Source organism: Peromyscus maniculatus, chromosome 14 (genome assembly GCF_049852395.1).
Source record: "Peromyscus maniculatus bairdii isolate BWxNUB_F1_BW_parent chromosome 14, HU_Pman_BW_mat_3.1, whole genome shotgun sequence".
NCBI lineage: Eukaryota > Metazoa > Chordata > Mammalia > Rodentia > Cricetidae > Peromyscus > Peromyscus maniculatus.
In genome coordinates this window covers 104320-131914 of record NC_134865.1, presented here as the reverse complement: position 1 = coordinate 131914, position 27595 = coordinate 104320, and the positions used below count along the sequence as shown (strand labels likewise).

At 45.4% G+C, this 27595-nt stretch overlaps 1 protein-coding gene across 3 annotated transcripts in view; it reads left to right on the top strand.

The window, feature by feature from the left end:
• Positions 1-2431: 2431 nt before the first annotated feature.
• Frmd6 (FERM domain containing 6) overlaps positions 2432-27595 on the top strand; it is a 96145-nt gene continuing 70981 nt past the window's right edge. The window contains exon 1 of one of the 3 annotated variants that reach the window (XM_076550541.1): positions 2432-2506. The gene's annotated coding sequence lies outside the window, so the exon portion shown is untranslated. Of the gene's footprint in view, positions 2507-24967; positions 25105-27595 lie in introns of those variants that run through there. The other 2 variants (XM_016003913.3, XM_076550540.1) reach the window with 2 other exon arrangements.

The window sequence follows — 27595 nt, the reverse complement described above, 5'->3', positions numbered from 1 at the left end:
GTGTGTGTGTACACATGAATGCATCATACTATTAGAGTGTGTGTGTAAGTACATGTGAGGGTATCATTATTTTATAGTGCGTGTGTGTGTGTGTGTGTGTGTGTGTGTGTGTGTGTGTGTGTGTTCTGTTTCTGTGTCTTTCATGACATGAACTGTCCTGGGCTTTAGTTAGCTGGTGGATCAGAGCCCTAGGAACGTTGCTCCAGGACTCCACAGGGATGTTTTTCACTTGCCCCTATAAACATTTTTACCCTTATAAACTTCAAGGCTGAGATAGTTAGACATTAGCATCAAATCTTTTACGCTCCACGAGTTAGTAAAATGAATTTTTAAAAATCCAAATTGGAGCTAAGGGAGGTTGGAAATTTTGTCTGGGATGCCAACTTGCCTATTTAATACCAATCTTAAATGGTGATTCAGCCCAATCATGTACAAATTTAAAACTGTGTAATTAAACACATTAGGAAGCTTTTAAATGATCCAGGTAGAAGAAAGAAATTATGATGATAATGAAAGTTACATTGTACAGCTTGAAACCCAGAAAGACAGTTAACATCAGCTCTCCTGATTGCTAGAAGAGCCAACATTACCGTGATTTGACAGCACCGTCATTGACTGCCTGCTCTGTCTCAGGCATAATGCAAGGTTGGAGGGAAAACTTCACCAGCAAGACTGGTAGTTAGAACCCGTGTGTTAGGGGCAGAAATGAGAGGATGCTATCTATATCCTTCTTCATTACAAATGAGCTCAGGAGAGCTTGAAGAATTTCTATTGTTTGCATTTTTAGAGAATCAGTGAAACAAAAATTGAAAACAGGACCTAGGATTTCTAATATTTGTAAGCCTATATTTGTCCCATGGCCCATTTGGAATTCCCTCTTTCTTTCTTTCTTTCTTTCTTTCTTTCTTTCTTTCTTTCTTTCTTTCTTTCTTTCTTTCTTTCTTTCTTTCTTTCTTTCTTCCTTCCTTCCTTCCTTCCTTCCTTCCTTCCTTCCTTCCTTCCTTTCTTCTTTCTTTTTTTTTTTAACATGATTGCTTGAAAACAGGCATATTCTAGACAGGGTAGAAGGCAGTGCCCGTACAACTCTTGCCTAAACTTTGGAACCGATTTCATTCAGTGTCTCATAAAGCTATTATTAAATGTGTATACGTATAGTATATATATATATATATATATATATATATATATATATATATATATATATATATATATATATAGCTACAGCCTTCAATCTTTTAGCGCCTCAGCAGAAACCTCATCACTCCAGCCAGGAGGGTATATACAATATTTATCTCTCATTCCAGGTCTTTGTAAAATATTCTTCCTTCCCTTTTTAGCTTACCCAGATCTTGCCTTCTTTAGGTTCACTACGGAGTCCCATTACATAGGAAGCCACCCCCAATCCACTCGTGTTAACTGCGTCCTCCTCTAAGTCTCTAGCACTTACTTTCAGAATCAGTCTTTACAGCATTTAATACTATTCTCCTCTCCTTCCACCTCGACTGAATTGTGAAACCCCAAAGAACAAGGCCCATGTCTTATTCTTTGGAATTGTCCTGTCCTAGGTTTTTCACTTGGCATTAAATATGCAAGATAAATATTTGTGTGTCCAATCCTTGGTGGTACTCCAAGGTCTGATGAGGAGAGAGATAGCACAGTGAAAAGAAAGAACAGGCATTCTGCATCCAACAGGGCTTTTTGACCTCCATGGCCCCCATTTTCTTCTTCGTTGTTGCCATGGTAGAGGCATGAGGCTTCTCAAATAAGCAGCAGGTACTGTGCCTTCTATCAAGAGGTTCTGGACCAATTGGCAACTGTTTATGCACCAAGTCCTGGAAGATAATTATCCTCTTGTGCACAAGTTTGCCAAATAGATTAATGTGGTCTTGAGGTATTTCTTATTCAGGGAAATAAAAATCATTGAGTAACACTATTTGAACTCAGGAGAAAAGAATCAGGGGAGGGAACACAGGAAAGCCTGCAGTTCATGGCAGCCTTGCCTGTGTGACTTTTTCTCTTCATCATTAGGATCAGGACTAGGGTGAGTACAGCACAGGTCATATCTTCATGAGGAAGAGGTTTCCAGAGATGTCCTGCCCATCATTCATTCACTGTCAGGATTTATCGTTCTCCCCCAAGCTACTCCAGTCTGATGTCAAATTAAGACAAGGACCTCTAAGACACATCAAAGGGAGATCTTAAAGGAACCTGCCCTGTGAGCATTTACCTTGAGTCAAATGACCAGTATGGGTGACTTAAAAACCTATGCAGAGATGCGCTGTGGGATAATGGTCTTCATCTCCAATCCTTTGTCTTTCTGCAGTGAGGTAAATGCCAAAACCTTTGAACCACATGGAAGCCAAACAAAGCTGGTTCTTTACTGGTTCTAATTACCTGGTGCCCCGAATACAAACGGTCTTTTTCTTTTCAGTTGCACCGGTGATTTCCAGCAAAAGGAGAGCCCGAAGTGTTCTGGCTGACTTGAGAACCTATAGCTGGGCCATGGGTAAGTGCACTGGTTAAGACAGTCTGAAGAACTGGCGAGGAATTGGTGTCGTGCTAAGATGCAGTGGAGGCTGGGAGGGGGATGTGCTCAAGAACAGAGGTCTACAAAGAAGCACCTTGCTGCCTACTTGTCTCTAAGGGTCATATTTCTTTGTCCTCTCATGGCCTCCCATCTACAACGAGGGTGACTATTTCGTAAGACAGTTGTCATCCTGAGGTTTGGATAGATGCATCGGGTAGTGACAACGGGCAATGGCTTTAGGGTCAGGAAGGCCTGGGCTTGAATCCTGGTTGTGCTGTCAGCTATCCCCTTGAGCAGAGAACCTCTATGGGTCTCATTTCTCTCATCTGTAAAATGGGAATAATTGTTGCACCTACTGTACAGGGACATTGGGAAGATTAAGCAAGGTGCTGGGGCCATCATGACTGCTTGGTAATTATCAACCATAATTTCCCAAGGACTATAAGCTTCTTATAGTAAAAGACTCACATAGTTGAAAATCCCAATGATTTAGCTGCCAGGTAGGCTTGCAGGACCTTTTCAACTTTAAGTAGGTTTTAAGTAGGCTTCATTTGTATGCCAAATGGGCTAATACTTAGATGACTCACACAGTCTCTGACTCTTCTTTACCTGTCTTTGGAACTGCACCCACCCATGTGGGCCGGGAATGTAGCTTAGCAGTGCAGCTCTTGCCACACATGGACAAGGCCCTGGCTTCAGTCCGCAGCAGAGCAAATAAACAAACAAACAAAACCCTGCACCCGTCAGTGCTGGGAGCAGCTGTCTGCGTGGTCTGGCGCTCAGTCAGACCTGGAAGGACTGAGAACGGGCTGAGACTGGTGGCGCACACCTGTAATCCTGGCATTCGGGAGGCAGAGGCAGGAAGGTCTCTTCTGTGAGTTCCAGGGCATCCAGGGCTACACAGTGAGACCCTGCCTCAAAAAAAACCAAAAAACTGAGACTGGATGAAGTTGAAAGAAGACAGTATTAAACAATCCAGTCCTGAGCTGGAATTCATTCGCGGTTCTTGGAGATCCTCAACCACATTTATTTCCTGCTGTATCATCAATCACAAATGAATAGTCCCAGCCCCCAGCTTTGGTATATGTCTGTAAGACCCAGAAAGACATTTCGCAAGCTTCAAATGTGGCACACAGGGACCAAGCCTTGTCAGAAAGGCCTCTCTAGAGGAGACACTCCGGGGCACAGGTAGCTGAGGAGCAGCAGAGGAAAAAGAATGGACCATTGGAGATCATTATAAATCAAGCCAAATCAAAAGTAGGAGAGGACAGACAGAGGCTGGAGAGCCAAGACAGGAAGTGGCAGATGGGCGTGTGGGTGCCAGGTGCAGACCCTGTGGCACCTGCCTTGACATCTCCGTGGCTGATGTTCATGACCAGAAGTGGCTTCTGGCCTGCTGCTCCCTGCTTCCCCGTGTCCTCTCTCTTTTCGGCTTTGTGGCCAAATCAGCCTGTTTCTCTGCTTTGCCCACGGATCTGTGCTTTGCCCAGTTGAAAAGCTGCACCACTGGCACCATTATCCGCCGAGCTATAGACGGAGACCGTCCATTTCCAGGAATACAAGCTCACGAGATTTCGCACTACCGTGACTGCTACATTTGATAACAGAACGTTATGAATTATATAGCAGTAAGACATTCCAAACAACTTCAAGTACAGTTGTAAGGTCATAAATTTTAAATATGGAAATGTTCTAGGAACTTTTTAAGAGTTGTATAATCATCACCACAATCCAGTTTGGGAATAATTCCAACATTCCCCAGATAAGTCCCATGACAGTTTCCCAGTCAGTCCTGTCTCTTATCCCAAGCCACAGGAAGCCTCTAAATACTTTGTTTCCATTGGTTTCCCATTTAATAGGATCATACAGTCTGTCTTTTATATCTCCCTCCCTTCACTGAGTACGATAGCTTTAAAGTTCATCCATGACATGTCAGCCATCGTTGCTTTTATTCTGAAGAGATTTCGCTTTCCCTGCACCAAGGCATTTCCAATTGACATTGTTAATACTGCTAAGAATACTCATGTACGCAGGGTGGTGGTGGTGTATGCCGTTAATCCCAGCACTTGGAAGGCAGAGGCAGGCAGCTCTCTGTGAGTTTGAGGCCAGCCTGGTCTACAGACTAAGTTCTAGGATAGCCAAGGCTACGCAGAGAAACACTGTCTTGGGAAAAAAAAATGCTTGTACAGGTCTTAGAGTGGGTATGTTTTCATTTCTCTTCATTCCCAAGAACGGAATGGCTGGGTGACATCACAAATTTAACTTGTTAAGAAACTGCCGAGTTGCATTCTGGCGTGAAAAGAATCCCCATTCCCACCAGCCTTGTCTGAGGGACCCAGATGTTTCATAGCTTCGCGTGTCCTGGTGTCTGCTTTTTCATGACAGTCGCACGGTGGGGTCATAAGGACCGCACAGGGACACACAGCCATTCATCAGCTTGGAGCCACACGGGGAGAAACGGTGTGTTGAGTCAGACACTCGGAACAAAGTGGGAGAAGAGACCTAGAGCTTGTGGCAGATGCTGGAACGAGGTGCTGGCGGCAATCTCCTTCCCCCAGCCAACTGGGCAGTTGCTCCTCTCTCCCCAAGACCTGCTTTGTTCCTACAAACTGAGGTAGGGCCTTCCAGGATCAGCCTCTCATAGCCTGTGTTGGTATTTCAAAGAAAACAAGCAGAATCAAAGAAATAGTTTGTTCTTGATTTTCTTCTCAAAATGATGGGATTGGATCAAAGTTTGACATGCCAGGTGGTGGGGGGTGGGGGGAGAAAACAAAGGGGCTCACTGTTCATTAATTGCCCACATGCCAGGTCTGAGATGAACATTTCCATATTTTACATCACAAAACTCATCAAGCTTAAGTTAGTTTTACAATCATCACCCTACAAGTGAAGAAACACAGGCCCAGAGAGGTTGAGTAAATCACAAAGGGTCACACAGCAGGTGAGGGTAAGAGCCAAGCCTCCACCATTTAGTTCCAAGCTGGATTTCACTGTGCCAAGAACAAAGGAACAAGGCGGGATTTTAATGGAAAGCACACATAAATGTCAGCTAACAGGAACTCCGACTCCAAGCTTTTCAACTGCCAATCATGATCCCCCCTGTGTGCAGCAATTATCTCCTGGCGCAGGGCTTCTCGCCTGCACACTCTGGTGCAACGCACGATGCAGAGTTCAAGCCCTGGGGCCCGAGGGTCCGTCCAGCTGGCAGCTCCAGGAGGAACGTGGAGGAGTGGGATTCCTGAGTGCTGAAAAGACATTTTCGTTTTTTCTCCCGGCTAAGAAAAGATCGTTCACTCCGAGTCCTTGCCTAGTTAGCACAGAGAAAATCCACAGAGTCATTTTTACCACCCAAGGTGAGAAACAGGGAGGCTCCAGAATTAAACTGGTACATTTTTTTGAGTAATAGTTCTGCATCCCTCGGATAAGAGGAATTTTTACTGATGTCACTGCCACCCACGACCACCTGGCATCTCTGCGTGGTGGCTCCAGAAGAGGGATGTTTTGTACAGAAGGAGCTATGGGGCCCTCTCGGAGAAGGCATCCATTATCTGTAGGCTGTCTAGTTCCATTGGCTCGCCTGTTCCTTACAGAATCAAGTCAGGAGCTGTTCATGCTTAGTTTGAGATTGTGAGACAAGGGTCGGGAGACAAGACTATGAATCATATATTAGGAAGTGACTTTTTCTAGTTATTACAGCCTACACCAATTTCAGTAATGGAGGATTACTTGTATGTTAGCAATTCAGTCTTTCCATGTTAGGGCTTTTTATTTAAATCCCAACTCCAGCGGGATCCTGCTACTTGGCTCATCTCAGGTAATTGCTAACAGCATCTAATGGATATAAAACTACTAGTTAACACCTGGGGCCCAAGGGTAAGAGGAAGGACTGGACAGAAACTTCAAGTTCTCCTGAACCAACTGTGGAGTTAATAAAGGCAGTGATGTGGCATAGATCAACCTGTTCCCAAACTGTGTTTCAAGAGATGCTCTGTGTGGGCTAGACTGCCCCAACTCCATTATAAGTTTGAGGAACACTGAGTGGATGTCTTTGCTGAGTACCAAAGTGTACACATTCTTGGCCATTGAACCATCTCTCCAGACCCCATGATAAAGTTCAAATGCTTATCTATTAGCCCCAAATCTGAGAAATCAAATTCACTGGAGCTTGGGCTGGGAGGGAGTCGGCTATTATCTTCTTCTCTCTGTCTTTTCCTCCTCCCTCTCTTTCTCCTCCTTTCCAGGATTTTCTGGTTGGGCACGCTGAGGTTGAGGTCGCCTCCAGACTGCTACAGGTTTCACATATATGCAGCCATCACAGTCTGGGCCCACATCAGGAGCCCACAAAGCAGTGACGTCAGTGTGTGAGCTAGCCAGGACATAACAAAAAGCCTATCGGTTATCCAGATGCGCAGAGTGAGGTCGCCGACGCTAGCTCTCCGATCAACCACCTCACTGAACAGGGAAATTTAACACGGCTTGTTACTACTGATTAGTTCCGATGTGTTTGCTGTTTGTAATACAAACACAGCTGCACATCTTTGAATTAAAAAACGAGAAAGTGAGTAATTATTTGCCTTAATTAGAAGGTAGCCATAGAATGATAATAAAAAGCAATGGTGTGTGTTTTTACAAGTAAAGCATGTTAAATCAAATGGTATGCAAAATAACGCTAATCAATTTTCACACATGTACCTAAAAACATGCTCCTGAGAGGGAACTGAACTGCTTAGAATTAACAGTAGAGTGGTTACGCGTTCCACACGCAGAATCACTGTCAACCTCCAGAAGCATAGGAAGCTGGAGCATTCTGACACACCTTCTTAAATTTTGGGGGATTCTGCCCCCCCCACCCCATTTTATTTTTATATATCTTTAAATGAATGTAGGGGGTGGACAGAGAAATCCAGCAAATGCAGTCCATGCTATGAGTTCAATCTTCTGCATTCTTAAAAATCTATATCGCCATATTTATGAAACGTCAGAGCAGAAGACTTATTGACTAGGTGGCATGGGGGCCTGGTTCAGCCCCCACTGCTACAAGAAGAAAACAAAACAAAAATGAAACAAAAGAGAGAGAGAGAGAGAGAGAGAGAGAGAGAGAGAGAGAGAGAGAGAGAGAGAGAATGCCTAAGCAAACAGCTTGCATGACCTGAGCAAAGTGGGTTAAAAGAGTTAGCGCCGCGGCCTACGCTGTAGATGCTCAGTATTATTCAATATATGTACGTGGGCTGTTTGGGCTTTTCTGCATTGAAATGAGTACAGAACCACACTGAATACACAAGTACATTTTCATCCAGTGAAATAATACATAACTATTTCTTTAAAATGCTTGTCTCTTGCCACCTGAAGTCCTATGGAATACCACACAGAGCCTTCCTATTGCACCTTGGGAGACACCAGTCTGACTTGAGTGAAGCAAGAGTGAATACGCAGCTCCTTTGCTCAGAGGGGAGACTGGGAGAAACTCTCCCCTCAAGGGACAGGACTGTGCTGTAATGTGTGTGTGTTTGTCCAACCCGTACCTAGCATGCATGGTGTCTCAGCCATGTTGGGCACGCAACGAGGATCTGCTTGAATAAATGAGGGACTGTTTATCATATCTCCAAATTATCTCGACTCCCCTAGTCCCCAAACCAATTATTTGTCAAGGTGAAGGCTTTAATCAAAGCTCTTAGCCTAAGAAAATTAAATTGCTGGGCTTGGCCCCTTTTGTAGGAAATGCACAACTCATGAAATCCAAATGCTCTTGAGAAATCCGGACACGTTTCATTTACCTTTTTTTTTTTTCCTTTTCTTAAAAACAAAGGAAAAATTCAAAGATTAATTTATTAGCTTTTATCAAAACAAAATGAAAAACCCTAGAGAAAAAAGTGGAAAATCGTCTCTCCTGAATCTGGAGGTAACCAGTAACTTAGTGTAGCTGAAAGAATGCAGTGAGGAAAACTGGAGACAGGTCCTGGCACACTGGTTGTCCCTAACCCAGTAAAGTCACCTCATTGCTTTTCACATACAAAATGAAGATGTTAGCTTAGACCGGCAAGCTTCCTTCAGGTCTGCAGACAGTCAGTTTCCCTCTATCCTTCAAGCAAGGACTAGCCTGTGCTCTGCAGTAAGCTTAGTTCCTTTGCCAGCACCGTCTCGAAGGAAGTCTGCCTACATCCTGCTCTTGGGCCCAATGACATCAAAAATGACGGAAACCTAGCCACTGGCACACAAAATCCTCACTTGCCAGGTGAGGTTTTGTGTCAAGTATTTGGGAAAAAAAATTCAAATGTTCTTACTTTCTTTAATGTTTTAATTTTTTTTTCCTGTGGGGCAGCATATTTTCGCTGTAGAGACTATAATCTCTTCCATTGACCATTTGGGTTTGAATTTGGCTTTAGTTTTAGGTAGAGGGCTTCTCTATGCCATAGGTAACTTTACCTTTTCAACATTATTATTATTAAACTAGAAAGTACTCTCTGATGAGTTTGTTAGACTTAAAGAAGTAAAGGAAAATACTTTAGTACCTGATACACAGTGATCAACTGATAAAGCCCCATAATTGACCCTTTCCATAGTCCCTTTATCTAGAAAAACAGTATTTTTTCTGCTAAAGTACCATAAGTTCTGTTACTTTGGGCCGAGTATGGTGGGATGCACCCGTAATCCCAACACTTTCTAGGTAGACACAGGAGAAGCAAAAGTCAATATCCTCCTCTACTACCACTAGGTAATAGAGCTTGAAGCCAGCGTGGGCTACTTGAGAACCTGTCTCAAAACAAAACAAAAAACAAAAATGCTAAACCAAAACCCACTCCTTTTAGGTTGACTAAGCTTTTCGTCTTGTCCAGTTTGTATGCCTTTTGTGGCAAGTGTGGAGGGCAATGGTAGGTCACTGACTGACAGCTCTCCCCAGCCCTCTCTGGAAGACCAGAGCCTTCTGCGGTGAACCAATCTTTGGCTTGCATCAACTCATCTGCTTACCTCGGTACCTGTTCTGTCTGGCTTTGTACCGTGGCCCATTATATTTCCATCAGAGAAGCTACTGCATGAAATGCTGATTTGTGCCGAGGGTGGCTCCGAAAGCCCTTCTATTGGCCGATATCTTCGTGTTTTGGCAAGCTACAAGAGATATATCTGTGGTTTAAAACTATAAAGCGTGACTTGGTATGGTAAGGTCCGGTTTGAGGCCCTCAAAGTTAAAATGTGAGAAGTGATACCTGAAACCTCTCTCAGCGTGACAAGGTCACGTGCTCATTTACATGCGTGTTGGAGTTCTATGTCCCCCATGTACTCTGGGAAGGAAGCAGCCGAGAGTTCATTCCCAAGAGAGCTGAGGAACAAGAGTAAGACGGCACAACTGTAGGGAAGAAAAGTCCGGATTCATTTGGAACCATTTTCCCACACTCACAAATACCATAATAGTAGATACATTTCACATTTAAAAATAAAATGTCACTTATTCATTGAAATGATTGTCCAGAAATTCTTCCTGTATGACTATGCTTCCAATTTAAGGTCAAGAATAAACATTTTAAGTAGAAGCTTTTACATCAAAATCCTTTCAAGCCTGACTTGACTAATTAATTGATGTGCTCCAGCTTAACATGTAAATGATGTCAAATATGTCATAAGTCATTCCTTTATTTTAGGAACATAGCTTTGCTATAAATATAAATGTATTTTTGAAGCGTAACAAGAGTGATAACACTGTCCGGAAATAGTGTCTGAGCTAAAGCAAATGGCATGCCATCAGCAGCAGAGAGCAGAAAAATTCACAACTGTTGGCCACCACAGACTTCCAGGGCAGTGTATCCTAGGGAAATAGAAGTTCAGAACAAGAAAAGTTTGTCTCTCCTCACCCCCTCACCCGCCATCAATCAGCAGGACCAGTCACAACACTAGAGGGATTTCATCTGAAGTTACAGCAAGTAGTAAAACTAAAGACTACATTCAGATGTGGATGTCTTCTCGTGTTCATGATCATAATCCGTGCATCCAGCCAAGTTTTCTTCACAGCCCTTCCAACCCAGCCCTCCCCACTCAAGTCTCTCAGAAGATTTCAATAGTTGTCTCTTCTTCTTCTTGAGATTTGAGGGTATTCATGAATCCTCCAAGATGCTAAGAGCAGCAGGGTTGTCTGTAAAAAGCAGAAAATTTGCCAAGTTCACTCCAGGCTTAATGATTAGAGGGGCCGGGATGGCCTGGCAGCCAAGGCCAGGGGAAGAACGGATGCTCGCCTTCGCTCGGCCTGGCCTGTGAGCCTCCAGAAGAGGGTGGTTCTGCATTGCTCACATTCCTGCTGGAGACTCTCATTGCTGGGCCACTTCTCTGGGAGCCACAGCTGGCATCAGAGGCTCTTGTCACATGTGGGATTTTACCACATGGCTCCAGCAATGCTACACAAAACCCGAGGGACTGACGGCGCTGACTGAGGGACTGACTGACAGTTTTCCATCTGTAACTTGAACATTCAGACTCTCTTGCCATGTGTGTGTGTGTGTGTGTGTGTGTGTGTGTGTGTATGTGTGTGTGTGTGTGTGTGTGTGTGTGTCTGACATGGATTAACTGGAGGTTTTTTGAGAGCACAAAAGCTGAGTTCCAAATAGAATGCCGAAGGGTGTGGCAACTTGAGAGCTCCAGTCTGGCCCTTTCTTTAATCCCTTCCCTTCAAGACCCAGGCAAGCCTGAGATGTCACAGAGGAAGCTCTGCCTAGTGACTCCTTCTTGCCAAATGGCCTCCAGTGACTCTTTGTAATTATTATTAGAGAGGTCCACCCATTGGAAATGGGCTGAGAGTCTCTCCCCAGCCCTTCCTGTTCCATATACATGCGTGGGTTTAAATCAGTGAGTGGGCACACACCTTGGGTAGTTTCCCCTGTATTCTGAGGCATGCATGGATTGCTGTCTGAAATCCCTACACTCAGTGTCACCTATGATCTCAATTAAAAATAGGTGTTTCCATTGTACAGACAGAATTGTTCTCTTTTCAAATTACTCAGGCATTCAATTACTAATGAGTTATTCAATTTGGGGTGATTTGCTTATGTCCTGTTTCCTTATTTATAAAACAAAATATATGATGGTACCTATCTCATACCATTGCTGTTATGACTAAAGAAGACCATACACTTAAACTTGGCACAGGTATTAAGACACAGCGAATGAGCGTAAACGATCAGCTATTACTTATAAACGCAACACATTCCTAGAAGCCCTTACCCTTGTCATTCACTCAACAATCCACTTTCTAGCCACGCCCCCTTGTGTCTATTTACCTATGAACTGTTTCCTTCCAAAGTTCATAATGGGGAGAACAATAGGAACGAAATACATTCATTTACACAGGTACACCGGTGTAAAAGATATACATGTCCAGCGGCCTATGTCAAAAGAGAAAACTTCCCAGAGTGGGAAACAGTGGGATGCTCATCTATCCTGCTCGGTCTATATTCTCAGCTTCAGCATATTTATCAAAATGTTAATTAAGGCTCTGTTCGTTTATACATAATCAGATTGATGTGGCAGTTTCTAGGGACCAAATGCAATTACGCTATTCACCGAGACACTGGTAGTTTCCGCTTCATTACCTTTAGTTGAACAGCTTCTTACCGCTCAAATTAATAATCAATTTTGATTATTCTATTCACATCACAGGAAATTAAAAATAGACGACCCTTTCTCAACCTGACTTGGCTGCAATGACGTCAATGCCCTTATTGTGGTAAAAAGATTACTAATCGCGTCTTAACACATTCCCTTTCTCCTGCCTACAGGCTTTACTCCCTGGAAGGGGGTGGGGAAGCTGCGGTGCCTGCAGCATTTTCAAGCTTCAGATTGAACACTGCAAAAATCTTGACTTCATGTCAAACTTGCTTCGGCATCAGCCTCAACAAGCCGACTACCCATGTGGTCATGCGTGGCTGTCACAATCACTTGGAGTTGGTCGCTGCTCTTTTAAATCAAGATTTGCAGCCTTGTCGCCAGTTCTTATGGGGTTCAGATCCACTGCCAGATTCAGGAACTACTGTCAAGAAGAAATCAGCTCATACATCTAAGTGGGAATCAGACAATATTTTTGCAAGACGGTTTGTTCCCCTTTTTATAGCTGTTCTTGGGTTTTGCTTTCATGGGATCTTCAACATGCTTAAGTATATAACATTTATTTATCATAAATGATAGAGATATGAGTCACAGTGGAAATTTAGAGCTAAGGGAGAGTATTAGTCAATAACAATGTGATCAGTATAATTTACATAGTCAACTTTAGACAGCTCTCAGTCATTTTAGAGTTTAATTTTAAATGATTGGGGATACAGCTCAGTGGTAGAGTGCTTGCTTGTCATATACAGGTCCTGCATTCAATCCCTAGAAACAAATAAAAACCAAGGTTAAGGTTTATGTATTTAGTGGGGGCTACAGACTATTTGATCTATGAAATACATCTCTGCCAAGCCACTGTGTGGGTCCCAAAAACGTGGGCTTTGCCTTCAGTGGCTCTGTTCCAAGCTTCCTGAAGGCTCACTCAGGGTCCCCAGATGGATCCCACCCCCACCCTAGAACATAGGCACACAATTCTGCTGACATTTACCTTCTAGATCAGTGACTATCAACTGGCGGTGAAAATTCTTCATTGCAGATGAGGTCCTCTGCACTGTATAGGGTGTTTATCTGTATCTCAAACCTCTACCTGCTAGCCTGACCACTGCCCTTCTCCTCTCCTCCCTGAGGGCTAAGAGCACCTCTCTAGACATGGCCAGTGTTCTCTGGGGACAAAATTACCCTCTGCATGAGGACCACCAGAAGTGGCAAAATATGAACTTGAAGATTCCTTTGTGTCCCACGTTTCAGGTGTTGAAATGCCTTCAAGGCAAGAAATCCTTCCATAATGGCAAACGGTTGCTTCCAGAATGTTCTTGAGTCTGAAATGAGGAGAGCAGGAGCTACAGGGATTTGAACACTGACATATGCAGCTTTTTATTAACAGGCAGGAAGGAAGATGACACTTTCAAGCGTAGCTCACTGGACCTAGAATTATCTCATCCACCTATCAAGCATGTGTGTACCCCATGCTTTGTCAGATTAACGGCCGCAGCTTTGCAGACTAAGGAGGGATCTGAGCCACGGGGACATATTGGATGCTTTAATTGCTCGAATGAAAAGTTCTAGGTTGATTGACAAGGGGTGCATTTTTTGCATGCTGGGTTTTGAGGTACTTGAGTCCTTAATACCTGACATGACAGTCCCTAACAAAGATCTGCTAATGAGGTGACAGTACGTGATGGAGAAGGGCCTGGAAGGGCTTCGGTAGGGACACTGAGGAGCATCAGCAAAGAATGGCCTAAGGGAAAACACAGATGAGTCTTGAGGTGGAGAAAAGGACCACACCTGAGAAACTGCCCGACCAGCTCTGCAGTGGAGGCCACAAACGGGACGGAGGGACAAAGAACGTGAGGTTCCGTTCAGATTTCCTACTGGTTTTCTGTAAAACTCTGGGCATCAATAAATGAGGATAATGATGGTAGTTCCTTCAGTGAACTACTGTGAGGATTCAGCAAGGTTACATTTATTAACCTTGTCTATGACTGACAAGCAAAGAGGAAGGCTGGGTTGAGAGTGGCAGGAAGAGGGATGTGAAGAGAGCTATCAACCCAACTCCCCTGAGCAGCAGGTGTTTAGTATGGGGGGGGGAGGAAACAGGGGAGGGGAGGGAGAAGAGGAAGAAGAGGAGGGGAGGGGAGGGGAGAGAGAGCAAACGCTATCCAGAAACATCTAAGTAGTCACTGTGCTAGGAAAGGGAGCCAAGCAGAGAGGAATACAAAGTTGACCACGCATCTGTGGGAACACTGATGGGACTGTTGTCTTGGTGACATGGCTGATTAATCAGCTGGTCTATTTGATTTGCTTGGGCTCCCTCGCTAACTTTAAAGCAAAAGCAAGGGAAGCAATGGCTGAGTTGACCTTCATTTTGTTAGGACAGCTGGATTAGAAGACCGAGAGGCCCAGGACTCAAGACTATCCCAGGGATTAAACTGAAAAGAAAAGAAATGAAGCCAAAAAATCAGAAAACGAACAGAGACTCCTTGAGGGGGTGGGGGCAAGGGCGGGGTAGGCTAGGGAGCTGCCTGGTCTGGGGAGAGAGAGAAGGAGGGATGTGTTGGACCCAGTGATTTCCAGCAAGAGCTAGGAGGTGGAGCCACAGCCGCTAACTTCACCTGGAGGAGGGGGTGTTGTGCCGGGGAAGCAAGCCCCCCCATGTAGCTAGAGTTTTCCTGCCTTACCCACAGTCAGGACAAATCTTTGTCACCCGCCAGTCCCACAGCAGCTCAGACCCGACCAAGTAAACACAGAGACTTATATTGCTTACAAACTGTAAATCTATACCTTGCCACAAGGCTGGTGGCTTACCGGCATCTTCACATGCTGCTGGTCATGGCGGTGGCTGCAGTGTCTCTCCGCCTCAGCCTTCTGCTTCCCAGAATTCTCCTCTCTCCTTGTCCCACCTACTTCCTGCCTGGCCACTGGCCAACCAGTGTTTTATTTATTGACCAATCAGAGCAATTTGACATACAGACTGTCCCACAGCACTTCCCCTTTCTTTTTTTTAAAAGGAAGGTTTTAACTTTTACGCATCTCCAAAGTCAGCTTGGTATATTTGGGAATTTGGGCGTAGCTTCTCTTACTACTTCCTGCTGGAGGGGGGCGCTGTATCTTATGGGGACACAAAGAAAATTTTAGGATCATGGAGTAGTCCGTGAGACCGTATTGTCTGAGCCAGTTGCCTTGAAATGATTCTGGATGTTGGATCATCTGGGCCATGGTGTCATCAGAGACCTTTCAGGTGGTCTTGGCTGGTCAAACCTGATGTATCTTAATCTGGAACGAATCCATAGCCTCTGGCTTTCTGTAGAAACAAAAACAGAGCCTCCTTTCCAAAGCAACATATCCTTATATCCAAATTTTGAAGTCAAGGTACCTTTAAAATACACATTTTTGCATAACTCAACAGCTTTTGCAATCAAATGTTTTTCTTCAGTTACAAATATCAAAGAGAACATAATCCAGATTCTCTGTGTGGTAGCCATCTTTACATGGCTTATTTTTTATATTACCTTGAGCCTATTGCTTAAACTGCAGCCTTTTAAGCCTGAAACGGCGCTGTGGCTGCTGGCTCCGCCCACTTCAGCTTCCCAACATGGCGGTGGTACGTTTTCCGCCAGCTCTGGGAGCCATCAACTCTCGGAAATAGTGGGTCTATGCTTCTTATCAAAGCAGCGTGTAGCCCAGAAACCTCTTTTTGTTTTGTACTAGCAAAAGCTAAATCCACCATGCAGCTTAATGTGCCACTTGCAGAGGCCTCATTCCCGCCATACTGCAGATCGAGCTCACACGCCAGGAACCCGCCAGTAACTCAAACCGGCAGCTGCTGCTCATTTGAGAGAGACAATTAGGAAGCTGTTTTTAGCTCCGTTTTAGAATCTTTTCTCAGGTTTTAGGTAGAAACTCTTGCCCCACGTTGGGCGCCATTTGTAGCTAGAGTTTTCCTGCCTTACCCACAGTCAGGACAAATCTTTGTCACCCGCCAGTCCCACAGCAGCTCAGACCCGACCAAGTAAACACAGAGACTTATATTGCTTACAAACTGTAAATCTATACCTTGCCACAAGGCTGGTGGCTTACCGGCATCTTCACATGCTGCTGGTCATGGCGGTGGCTGCAGTGTCTCTCCGCCTCAGCCTTCTGCTTCCCAGAATTCTCCTCTCTCCTTGTCCCACCTACTTCCTGCCTGGCCACTGGCCAACCAGTGTTTTATTTATTGACCAATCAGAGCAATTTGACATACAGACCGTCCCACAGCACCCCCACTCCCCACCCCTACCCCCACCCCACCCCCCACCCCGCTAAATTCAAGCCACTCTCTCTCCAAGGCCATCCCATGGGCATGCTTTGTTGGTAAAGCATTCAGCAGTTTGTAAGTACCTATAGTAAAATGGCTTCAGCAAGCATCGTAGTATGTAGAAAGGCCATAAGATGATTAGGCAAAGCAGAAGGGAGGGTTAGGGTAGAAACAGAGTCTATAATAAGGAACATCATCAACTGATACAGGATTTTAATCATTATCCCATATCTATACTTGAAAAACTAAACATTATGGTTGACTTAAGGCATCCTGTTCATGCCAATCAAAATTCCTTTTTCTCGTCAACCTCTGGGATATTCTGCCCCCAAAGCATCTCAAATGCTGTTTTTCCTCCCACATTCTCATCTGGGAATGCCACTCTGCTCTCCACGCCACCCTCAACACACAAACAAAATGCATGGCACATACACGTTCTTCCTCCCTCCACATAAGTTATGAGAGTCATTCATTCAGTAAATATATGCCAGGCATGTTCTAGAGACTAGGGCCGAAGCAGTTAGAGATAAGCTGTGTGCTCATGCAAAGTTTAAACTCCAGGAGACAAACACATTCATAAATAATTTCAGAGGGAGAAGTGTTACGAAAAAGATGAATGTACATGATCATGAATACCTTATGTTGATTTTCAATAAATCTATGTTATATGAAATTATCATAGGCTATATATATATATGTGCCCATTGTCCTTTCAGACAAGGACAAAAATTACTATCCAATATAGATTAATGGCAGAAGAGAAGAGTCGCCTTCTGTTTTTCCAGCTCAAGAAGTCACAGGGAAGCTGGCCATGGTGCCACCTGTGATCACAACACTTGGGAGAGGGAGGCACGAAGCACAGGCTATCCCCAGCTATATGAGACGTCTGATACCTCAAAAGAGACAAAACAAGAAACCAAGTGGAATGTTCGGCCTACTTACACACAAATCACAAATACATAGTCACTTTTTAAAAGAGTATGTCTCACAAATGCATCCCCCATCTTACCTCAAAGTCAGTTAGCTGAAACTACTACTGAAACTACTACTGCCCAACATTATCCTATCTTTGTACCTATCAAAAGTCAACTCCTTGATCTGAGGTTTTTTTGAGAATAATTTCCCCACCCGTGATTTCTAATTCAAGATCTGCGGTGTTATTACCAGAGTTCTTCCCTCAAGAACTAACGCAGAGGCAATCACTCCAGGGTGCTTTGTCAGGCCACCATTTAAAAAACAAAAGTGTAAGCATTACTTTGCTTGTAGAGGACTTTATCTGGCATTTAACTCCATATCCAAACTGAGTAAGGGTGAGTATTGATTTTTTTTCTAACTTACAGATAAAGGAAGTTAGGGAATTAATGAAGATGTCCCAAATTACTGTCCTTTTCCCCAGCAGGGCCATGTTTTATACGCCAGGTGCCAGGCCACACCAACCAGTCCTTTGACTTCAGTGAAATGACTCCCCAGAGCCCCAAAATCTCACTTGTACTTATTCACCAATCTCTTTCAAGCACTGAAAGCCAAGTTTAATAGCGCGTTTGTTATGCTTACAACCTACTCATGGACGGGGGAGGGGGCTCTTGTGAAGGCCTCTCAACACACCGCACTGTTGCGGGTGTTCTCTAGAAAGCCAGAATCCGCCAAGCAGGACACACAAGTTCTGGAAGATCAGTGTTCCGTTCCCTACTGTTCTCACGGCGGTTGCAAGCACAAAGTGATACTATGTCATAAAACGGTGAATAAAACCTCAGTGGCCCAAGATATCTATATGTTATCACTGTGTCTCAAAGCGACTCCTCCTAAGATTACTATCTCAGATAGCAGACAGGAGATAGGACATGCCTGAAGTACAAATAAGGCTGAGAAATCAGTGTACTGGCCAGCCACACGCTTCCTTCCTTCATCTAATCTAACTTTAGGTGGGGCTGTTACCTGGAAGTCGGGTGTGTTTTCTTTCAGCTTTTCAGAGAGCAATCAAGGAATCAAGGGAGGGAACACCACTCTGGGTCTTTTAAGATCTGTTCTATGGACACCAATGTCAAACACTGTGGATTTCATGCTGGAGGAATCGTCCCCATTCCTGCTGTGTATTTTTCTGTGCTCGGCCCTCTGCTCCCCTCCAGCACCTATGGAATGCGAAGCCTCACTCATAAGACAGCAGTCCGAGCTTCACAAGGACTCAGCTGTGCTCCAGTCAGCCCTGGTGCCCCTTCAGCCAGCCCTGCTGCAGCCACTGAGTCTTGCAACAATCAGGATTCAGAGCCATCCTCCATCCTGGTCACACCTTTGCAAGAAAGCAGGGTTGGGCGGGGCCCTCCTGGCCTTATCTAGGGAGCCTTTCTTCTCAGTCTGGAGTTGAATATTCTAGTTCTCCAGGACTGAGATTGGGATGTTTGTGGGGAAACAAAACCATACACATTGTGTGTCCTATATTCATCCTGTACATGCTGTATATAAAAAAACCAACCATACAGACTGTCTTCTACATCCTGTCCATGCTATATAAAAAACCAACCATACAGACTGTCTTCTACATCCTGTTCATGCTATATAAAAAACCAACCATACAGACTGTCTTCTACATCCTGTTCATGCTATATACAACCAACCATACAGACTGTCTCCTACATCCTGTCCACGCTGTATACAACCAGCCATAGACTGTCTCTTATATCCTGTACTTGGCTGTATAAAACCAAACTTAGCTACTTGTTTGTTTGTTTTGACAAAGTCTTGCTCTGCATTCCTGACTGGCCTCAACTTGTGGTAATTCTCCTTCTTCCTCTGCCTACTGAGTGCAGGGAGGCCATCCCAGCTGCCTTGAGCTTTTCACATTTTGAAGTAAGGAATACATGTGTATAGAAAACCAAAAAAAACAAAATACTACAAATAAGTCTTAAAAATATTTTTAAGATTATTTTATTGTTTAGCCTTTAATCCCAGCACTCGGCAGGCAGAGCCAGGCAGATCTCTGTGAGTTGGAGGCCAGCCTGGGCTACCAAGTGAGTTTCAGGACAGGCACAAAGCTACACAGAGAAACCTTGTCTTGAAAAACCAAAAAATAAAATAAATAAATAATGAAATAAATAAAAAAAATAGAATTAAATTGTGATAAAATTAACTGTGTGAGCATTTTCCAGATTGCATCTGCTATAGTAAGCATGTCTGTACAAGTGCTTTCTAGACACCAGAGTAATGTGTGAACAGTTAAGATCAGTTCCAGATAGTGGAGAAAAACCTTAGTTTTTCATCTATTATGTACTCCAAGGTTTTGAGGGATTCATAGTTTATTTTAATGCTGAAATTTTTGTTCTGGTCTAAAAGAAAAGTCAGTACTTTGACATACTGGCTTTTTTTTTTTTTTTTTAGTTTTTCGAGACAGGGTTTCTCTGTGTAGCTTTGTGCCTGTCCTGGAACTCACTTGGTAGCCCAGGCTGGCCTCGAACTCACAGAGATCCGCCTGGCTCTGCCTCCCAAGTGCTGGGATTAAAGGCGTGTGCCGCCGCCGCCGCCGCCGCCGCCGCCGCCGCCGCCGCCGCCGCCGCCGCCGCCGCCGCCGCCGCCGCCGCCGCCGCCGCCGCCGCCGCCGCCGCCGCCGCCGCCGCCGCCGCCGCCCAGCCAACATACTGGCTTTTAAAGAAAACTTCCCCCAAATCAAAGACTATTATCATACTGGCTGAAGGTCATGCAGATTAAGCTCACTTTCCATTTTGGTAATTAACAAGATGCGTTTTTTTTTTTTTTTTTTTTTTGGTTTTTCGAGACAGGGTTTCTCTGTGTAGCTTTGCGCCTTTCCTGGGACTCACTTGGTAGTCCAGGCTGGCCTCGAACTCACAGAGATCCACCTGGCTCTGCCTCCCGAGTGCTGGGATTAAAGGCGTGCGCCACCACCGCCCGGCAAGATGCGTTTTTAAAGCAAACTAAAATACATTCTGAATGAGATTACTTAAGTCCTAAGGTTTTAAATGTCTTTGTAGCTGATAAAGACATATTAAGCACGCAGACACTTAAAGAGCGTGGCCCTGCCCTGCTGGCTCTCCTACCCTAACGTGTAAAATGCCCTTTTTACTGACCTCAGCTGCTTCATCACTGCGTTCTGCAAAATAAAACACTGAAGGAGATTCAGTGATCAGGTCAAGAAAATAGATTTCAGGTATTTAAATCTATCTAATTATTCTCCTAGGGGCACCTACCCAGAAATTTAAATACAGGTGGTTCCAATTCATGTGATTTGGGACCTTTTTACTTTATGTTGTAAAAGTGACTTCTCAGCCGGGCGGTGGTGGCGCACGCCTTTAATCCCAGCACTTGGGAGGCAGAGGCAGGTGGATCTCTGTGAGTTCGAGGCTAGCCTGGGCTACCAAGTGAGTTCCAGGAAAGGCACAAAGCTACACAGAGAAACCCTGTCTCGAAAAAAAAAAAAAAAAAAAAAAAAAGTGACTTCTCTGTGTTGAGCAAAACCCACATGCCATTTCCATTTTGAGCTTTGATTTTCCCTTGAGTCCATGATAATGACTTAATTTCTTGTCATACTAGGGTCCAGAAAGCTGCAACACACACACACACACACACACACACACACACACACACACACCCCAGTCACATGATCACAGAGTAAACAGAATATAATCTGTAGTGTGCACCATTCAATGATTAATTAAAAGGATTAATGCTATTGAGCAATCGACTTCAAAAGACTTACCTTTATCCAGTTCGGCAGCACAAAACTGAAAAACAATTTCATTAAATTCTCATTTGCTCATCAAATTTGGTATAAGGCAGGATCTTGTTATGTAGACTGAGTAGGACTCAGTTGTCCCCCTGCCTCAGTCCCTCAAAGTGCTGGAATTACAGGCATGCAACATTGTGCTTGTCTTTCCTCATTAATATTTGAGGAAATCTTTAGCAATAGGATACCTTGATTACTGAGGGACAAAGACTGATTTTATACAGCATGTACAGGATGAATATAGGACACACAGTGTGTACGGTTTGTTTCTCCACAAACATCCCAATCTCAGTCCTGGAGAACTAAAATATTCAACTCCAGAGTGAGAAGAAAGGCTCCCTAGATAAGGCCAGGAGGGCCCCGCCCAGCCCTGCTTTCTTGCAAAGGTGTGACCAGGATGGAGGATGGCTCTGAGTCCTGGTTGTTGCAAGATTCAGTGGCTGCAGCAGGGCTGGCTGAAGGGGCACCAGGGCTGACTGGAGCACAGCTGAGTCCCTGTGAAGCTCGGACTGCTGTCTTATGAGTGAGGCTTCGCATTCCATAGGTGCTGGAGGGGAGCAGAGGGCCGAGCACAGAAAAATACACAGCAGGAGTGGGGACGATTCCTCCAGCATGAAATCCACAGTGTTTGACATTGGTGTCCATAGAACGGATCTTAAAAGACCCAGAGTGGTGTTCCCGCTCTTGGTTCCTTGATTGCTCTCTCCGTAGTCAGAGAAAGGAGGAGAATTACTACAAGTTGAGACTAGTCGGGAATACACAGCAAGATCTTGTAAAACAAACAAGCAGCAAACACCAAAATATAAGCCTCTTGACTTTTAAGGGTAAGCGATATGGTTATCATGCTTTAAAAGCATGGCATGCTTCTGGATTCTTCCTCATTCTGTTACCCTACCTAAGATCCCGTAGCTCCTGAACCCAAGTATTTCTTCACTTAATGTGGGGGTATTAAAAATGTTCCAAAGCCAAGGTTGTAGTCCAGACCTAGTCACAGTCATTGCTAGTTTTTCAAAGTCCAGATGATCCCACTAGGTTTACAGGCTTGAGAAGGACCGCCTTAAACTGGTTCCCAGGCAAATGTCTGTTCCTTCTTCCCCTCTCAGGTTTCAGGGTTCTCCCTGAAGGCTCCAGGCCTTTGCACTATTTCTCCAGAGTAACTCTACCACAGCACTGAGGATGTCGCAACTGTTTAAATTTCTGCCTGTTCTCCCAATCTGCTCTAAGATCCAGGAGTGAGTTTTTAATCTTTGAATCCCATGTCTAACCCTATGCCCCAGTGTTGGGAATATTTAATACACCCGAGGAATAGATCCAAAGAAAAACAAAACTAAAATTGTATCATGCTGATATTTAAATGCTTTGGAAAAAGTAATAATTTAAGATGCTCAGAATGTGTCACTAGTAAACTATTCCACATTAGAGAAACATCTCATTGTACCAGTGAAAATAAACTAGATCCCAGCATCAAAGGAGAAACCAGACTACACACAGAACTGCATTCCTCATCGTAATGAGCACATTAAAACCATTATCATGTGATAAGAAACGCATCCTTTCTCAATCCCCTTTCTATCTTTAGTGGGTTGTGTTGCTTCCAAGTCAACTCTTTGGGCATTTTATGTTGCAGGGGTTTATAAAACCTATTTACAAAGTTTGAAGTAGTTTACAAAATGTATCATGTAAGAGTGGGATTACTGTGCGGTTCACTGTTAATATGGCCATTACAATTCAGAAAAAAATTCACATCGTAAATTTTACCACAATCTAATCCTGGACAATAAGTCCAATCCTAAACATTTTTTAAAGCTTTTTAAAATATTTTGCTCTTTGGATTGCCTAATTGTTTGAATAATTACAGTTATGTTTCATAATCTAACAATATGTTGTTTTCTTTTTTTTTCCTCTGCTAGACTTTGATACATAAAACCTGAAAACAAATCAGATTTAGAGACTCTTTTCCAAAACAGTAATATGTTTCTCATTTATCATATACAGTAAATGCTAGTTTATCTCATTAAACACCAATTAAATTATTACCAACTAATACCCAATATATACCCATCCTGAGTAAGTATAAAAAGTGACATCATGATTCACTACTGTTGACGTTAACTATTATTTGTTATTAGTATATAGAGTAAGTAAAAGGCTTTTATTGAAACACTTTTTGTTCTGTTTTCCATAAACGAGCCATCACTTTAAGATCTAATTGTGATTTTCCTAGGAACTGCCTAACTAAGAAAAGGTAACCATCACAATCCTTAATACTCATGCTCTCCAGACTGGAAATGCTTTGGGGGGGGGGGTGCTGTTTAGCTTTTATGTCAACTTGGCATAAGCTAGAATCATTTGGGAAAACGGAACTTCAATTGACAAAATGCTCCCACCACCACCACCACATTGACCTTTGGTGCATTTTCTTAATTGATGATTGATATCAGAGGGCCCCCGCTCACATGTGTGTATGTATTGGGGGTGGGGTGCCACCCCTGGGTTGGTGGTCCTGGATACTATAAGGTAGCAAGCTGAACCAAACCAATAAGCAACATTCATCCATGGCCTTTGCATCAGCTCCTGACACTAGGTTCCTGCACCGAGTTCCTGCCCTGACGTCCTTCCGTGATGGAGTGTGGCCTGAGAGTTGTAAGCTGAAATAAATCTTTTGCTTTTGGTCACGGAGTTTAATCACAGAAACAGAATCCCTAACTAGGGCAGAAGCTGATCGAAAGAAGACGACTATTTCAAAGCTGGCTTCTACTGCTATCAAGTGTTGCTTCTCGGCTACCTGGCAAAGCCAGACACACAGACCGCCCTCTCATTGGAGGGCAACGCTCACAGAACACAGGACGCAGCTCACAGAACCCAGCGTGTAGTTCTGTGGGTGGCAAGCCTCGCGGCCAGTTGGGGTCGCTCTCCCTAAACCCTGCCAGGCACCGCTGCAGGGACAGACGGGTGCAGAACAGAGAAGTGGACTTGACTTCTCCACCTGACTACTCAAGGGGGCCAGGAAACCTCCATGCTCTGCTGAGGTCTTTAGGGCTAATGGAATCCTTTCTTGCCGCCTGCTGCCTCACTCGCCGCCAAGCGGGCCACCTTCACCTAGGGCAAACATCATTCTGGAGGGCCACAGGCAGAGGAGGCTGTGTCAACCTGGAAGAGACAGACTGAGCGGGGGCGGATGGGCTTGGGCCGCGCCCACATCCTGCATGCAGGATAAAGCTGTGAGGGCGAGGTGGGAGCGGGACAGGAGGAGACCGAGGAGTCACGAAGCCTCCTCCACTGGGGACCGCCTCCTCTCGGAGTGGCCGCCCCTGCTTGTTCCGAATTACCAAACGGGAGCTCAGGTCAAACAGCCACCCATAGGTAACCCGGCCCGGCCCACGAGGGTGCGTCCAGGGAGGTGGGGGGGCGGGGGCGGAGCGGAGAAGTGGACCATTCAGACGGAGGGGGGAACTGACATTTACCCTCGTGCCCTGGCCTCCGTCGCCCGGGGGAAAGGAATGCAAAGCCAGAGTCCACTCTCTGCATCCCATTGGAGCCTGGCTCGGTTATCTGGGGCTAAGAGGAGGGACGGATCTCCTCCGCAATCCCTCGCCCCCAGGTCGTCTTATCCCTCCGCGGGATTTTTGGTTAGGTCCGAGGCGAGGCGGGGCGGGGCGGGGCGGGGCGGGGAGGGCAGCACTCCACGTGCGGCCGCGAGCCACCAGCTCTCGGCTCCTTCCGCCGCTTGGCCTCTGCTCCCAGCTCGGGAAGGGGCGGGGCCTCGGGGGAGGGAGGGCGTGTCTTAGGCGGGGCGTGGGCGTGGGCTCGAGGGGGCGGAGCGGAAGGCGGGGGCGGGAGGCGGGGCCGCTGCCGCGTTGGTCTGGCGGCCGCGGCGGCAGCGGGGTTGGGAGCAGCGAGAAGGCTCGGCGCCGCTGGAGCAGACGCCGGTTCCGAGTCGGACGCCTGGCGCTGGCGACTTTGGAGGTATGCGCGGGAGCGGGCGCGGGCCTGCGGGCCCCCTTTTCTGGGACGGTGCACCCCGGCCGCCGCTGTGCCCCCTGCTGGACTAAAGTGTGATTCCCGGCAGTGCCGCTCTCGGCGTCTTTCTTTCTCACGGGGCTGGCGCTCTGGGCGTCGGGCACCGGGCGGGCAGGGCGCCTCTCCGCGCGAGTCGGAGCTCGCCCAGGCCGGGGCCCCGGGGCAGCCGCGGCCGCGAGGGAGGCGCGGAGCTGGGGGTGCCGGGAGCTGCGTACTCTGCGCCCCAGTCTCCCCGGGACCTCGGTTCGTGGGGCGCCTGCTTGTAGCGCCCCGTCTGATTAGCTGGGACCGGTCGTGAGCCGGGTGTTCCCCCCGCGAGCGCGGTGCCGTATTGCCTGTTGTGCGCGCAGGCCGGGCAGCGGGCTTCGGGAAAGCACCCCAGCGCGGCCGTCCGGTGTCCCCGCAATTGCCTAGTGTGCGAAGCCCCTGAAGGGGGCCTCAGGGATGGATACACAAGTCGGGGGTGCGGCCTGCAGAATTTGGGTTTCTGGAGGAACTTAACATGGCCAGGCAGAGAAGACCACTAGCCTCCTCTCCGGGAAGGCGGGGATGTGGACAGCTGGGGGGCCACCCATGTGAGGTCCCCAGGATTAAAACAACACTCGGGAGTTCCAGGATGGCTTAGCCTAATGGTGGGGCGCTTTCTTGAAGGCAGGGGTAGATGGAAAGCTGTCAAAACAAGCACATTTAAAGTTGAAATAAAAGCTGGCACAATTTTCAGACCGTGCAGCTGTGTGGCTAGTGTCGGAAGAAATATTACCTCATTGGCCCCCTTACACCTTTTTTTTGGTGTTGTTTATTTATTTATTTAAGCAGCCAGTCTGTTTTGCTAGCATTGCCCTCGGGAGCTGTGTAATGCCCACAGCGGGGAAAGAAAACTTGGGCAAGGATTCTGGGCACTTCTAAGTGTGGAGGGAAAGTGTACCTTGCCGGATTTTCCACGCACGATTCCCTCCTTTTTTTTTTTCTTTTGACCTGGTGATGTTTGTTTACTGGTTTTCTAAGCATCTACTTACATTCAGTTTTTGCACGAAATATACCCCCTGTTGCCACAGGGTGTAGTTTGGGGATTTAGAGAATGCTTTTGGAGAAAGCTGCTAGCGGCTTCATTTTCCAAGAATGTAAGTCATTTCCTTTCTGTGGTTTCAGGGAGTTGATATTTCACAGCATCAAAACTCTGGTGGGGAAATTTTTCCGTAATACATCTGTCATTTAAAGGGCTTGTGACTTTTGGGTTTTCTTCTTAAGGACAGTGCATAAATTTAGGCTCGGCATTGTTAAAGGGACAAGAAGGGTTTTTTTTTTTTTTTGGTTTTCCTTTCCCAAATCTAGAGTATTGAGACTGCTGTAGAAAGTTTTAACAAGCAAGACCTACAAATGGCTTGCAGGATGGAGAGTGGGGGAGGGGAAGGGAGCAGACAGGGCCAGGAAAACAGATGCCTTTTGCTCCGGTCCTTTGTAGTAAAACTTGTAGCACCTAATCATTTTCTTTGGGTGCGGTTTTGAGACATTACAGTTTTACCTTAAAAATGAGAATACTCCACAATTGAAGGCAGTTGACATTGAAATGTGCGGTGGATTTTTTTGTGTGTGTGTGTGGAGGCGGGATATGTTTGTAAACATACTGACTTCGTATTTCTTAGTAAAGTAGACCTTTGGTATTAGATGGAGGTTCCCCGGGGCATATCTCATATCAAGTTATCTGCAGGATATCTTCTCCAGAAAGTGGAGTGACATAAGAATTCATTCCCCCAACAGTTTTGAGTTGCTTGCAGAATACCTGTGATTAGACTGTGGCCACAGTAATGGGCAGTTCCGGTAGGGCTCAAAACATTTTGACACAGGAAAATCTTTTGTCTTCATCCCTTCCTCTTTGGGGCTAACAGGGTGAAGACAATCAGCTTCAAGTTCACAATTTGAGCGTGTAGATTTCAGATGCCTCTGGCTTTACAGGAAAATGCCTGAAAGCAACCTGGGCATGAGGCCTTGCTTTTAAAGGCAACATGCCAGTGTGCTATAGGTTTTTTTAAAATCTGTCATTCAGCTGGGCTGGCTGAATTGGGGGCTGTTGTAGGCCATTCCACATTTAACTATGCTTATAGAGCTTTTGGCTTTCAGAACTTATGACATAATGGGCTGTGTAGTCTTTTGTGGCAGTTGCTTGGAATGTAAGTTTCAGATAGAATTGTTTTTGACTGAGCTGTCAGGGTTAAGAGTTGTGTGTAAATGACTCCTGTCTCACAGCAAACTCTGATAAAGGAATTCTTTGTAGTTTTCAGCTTGGATGTTATACATTTCGATTTCTAAAGCTGTGTGTGTGTGTGTGTGTGTGTGTGTGTGTGTGTGTTTAATGAAACCTGCAAACAATTATTTTATTACATGAAAGCCAGTACCAAGAAAAGATTAATTCAGTCCAGATGTAAAAATGTATGTGAAT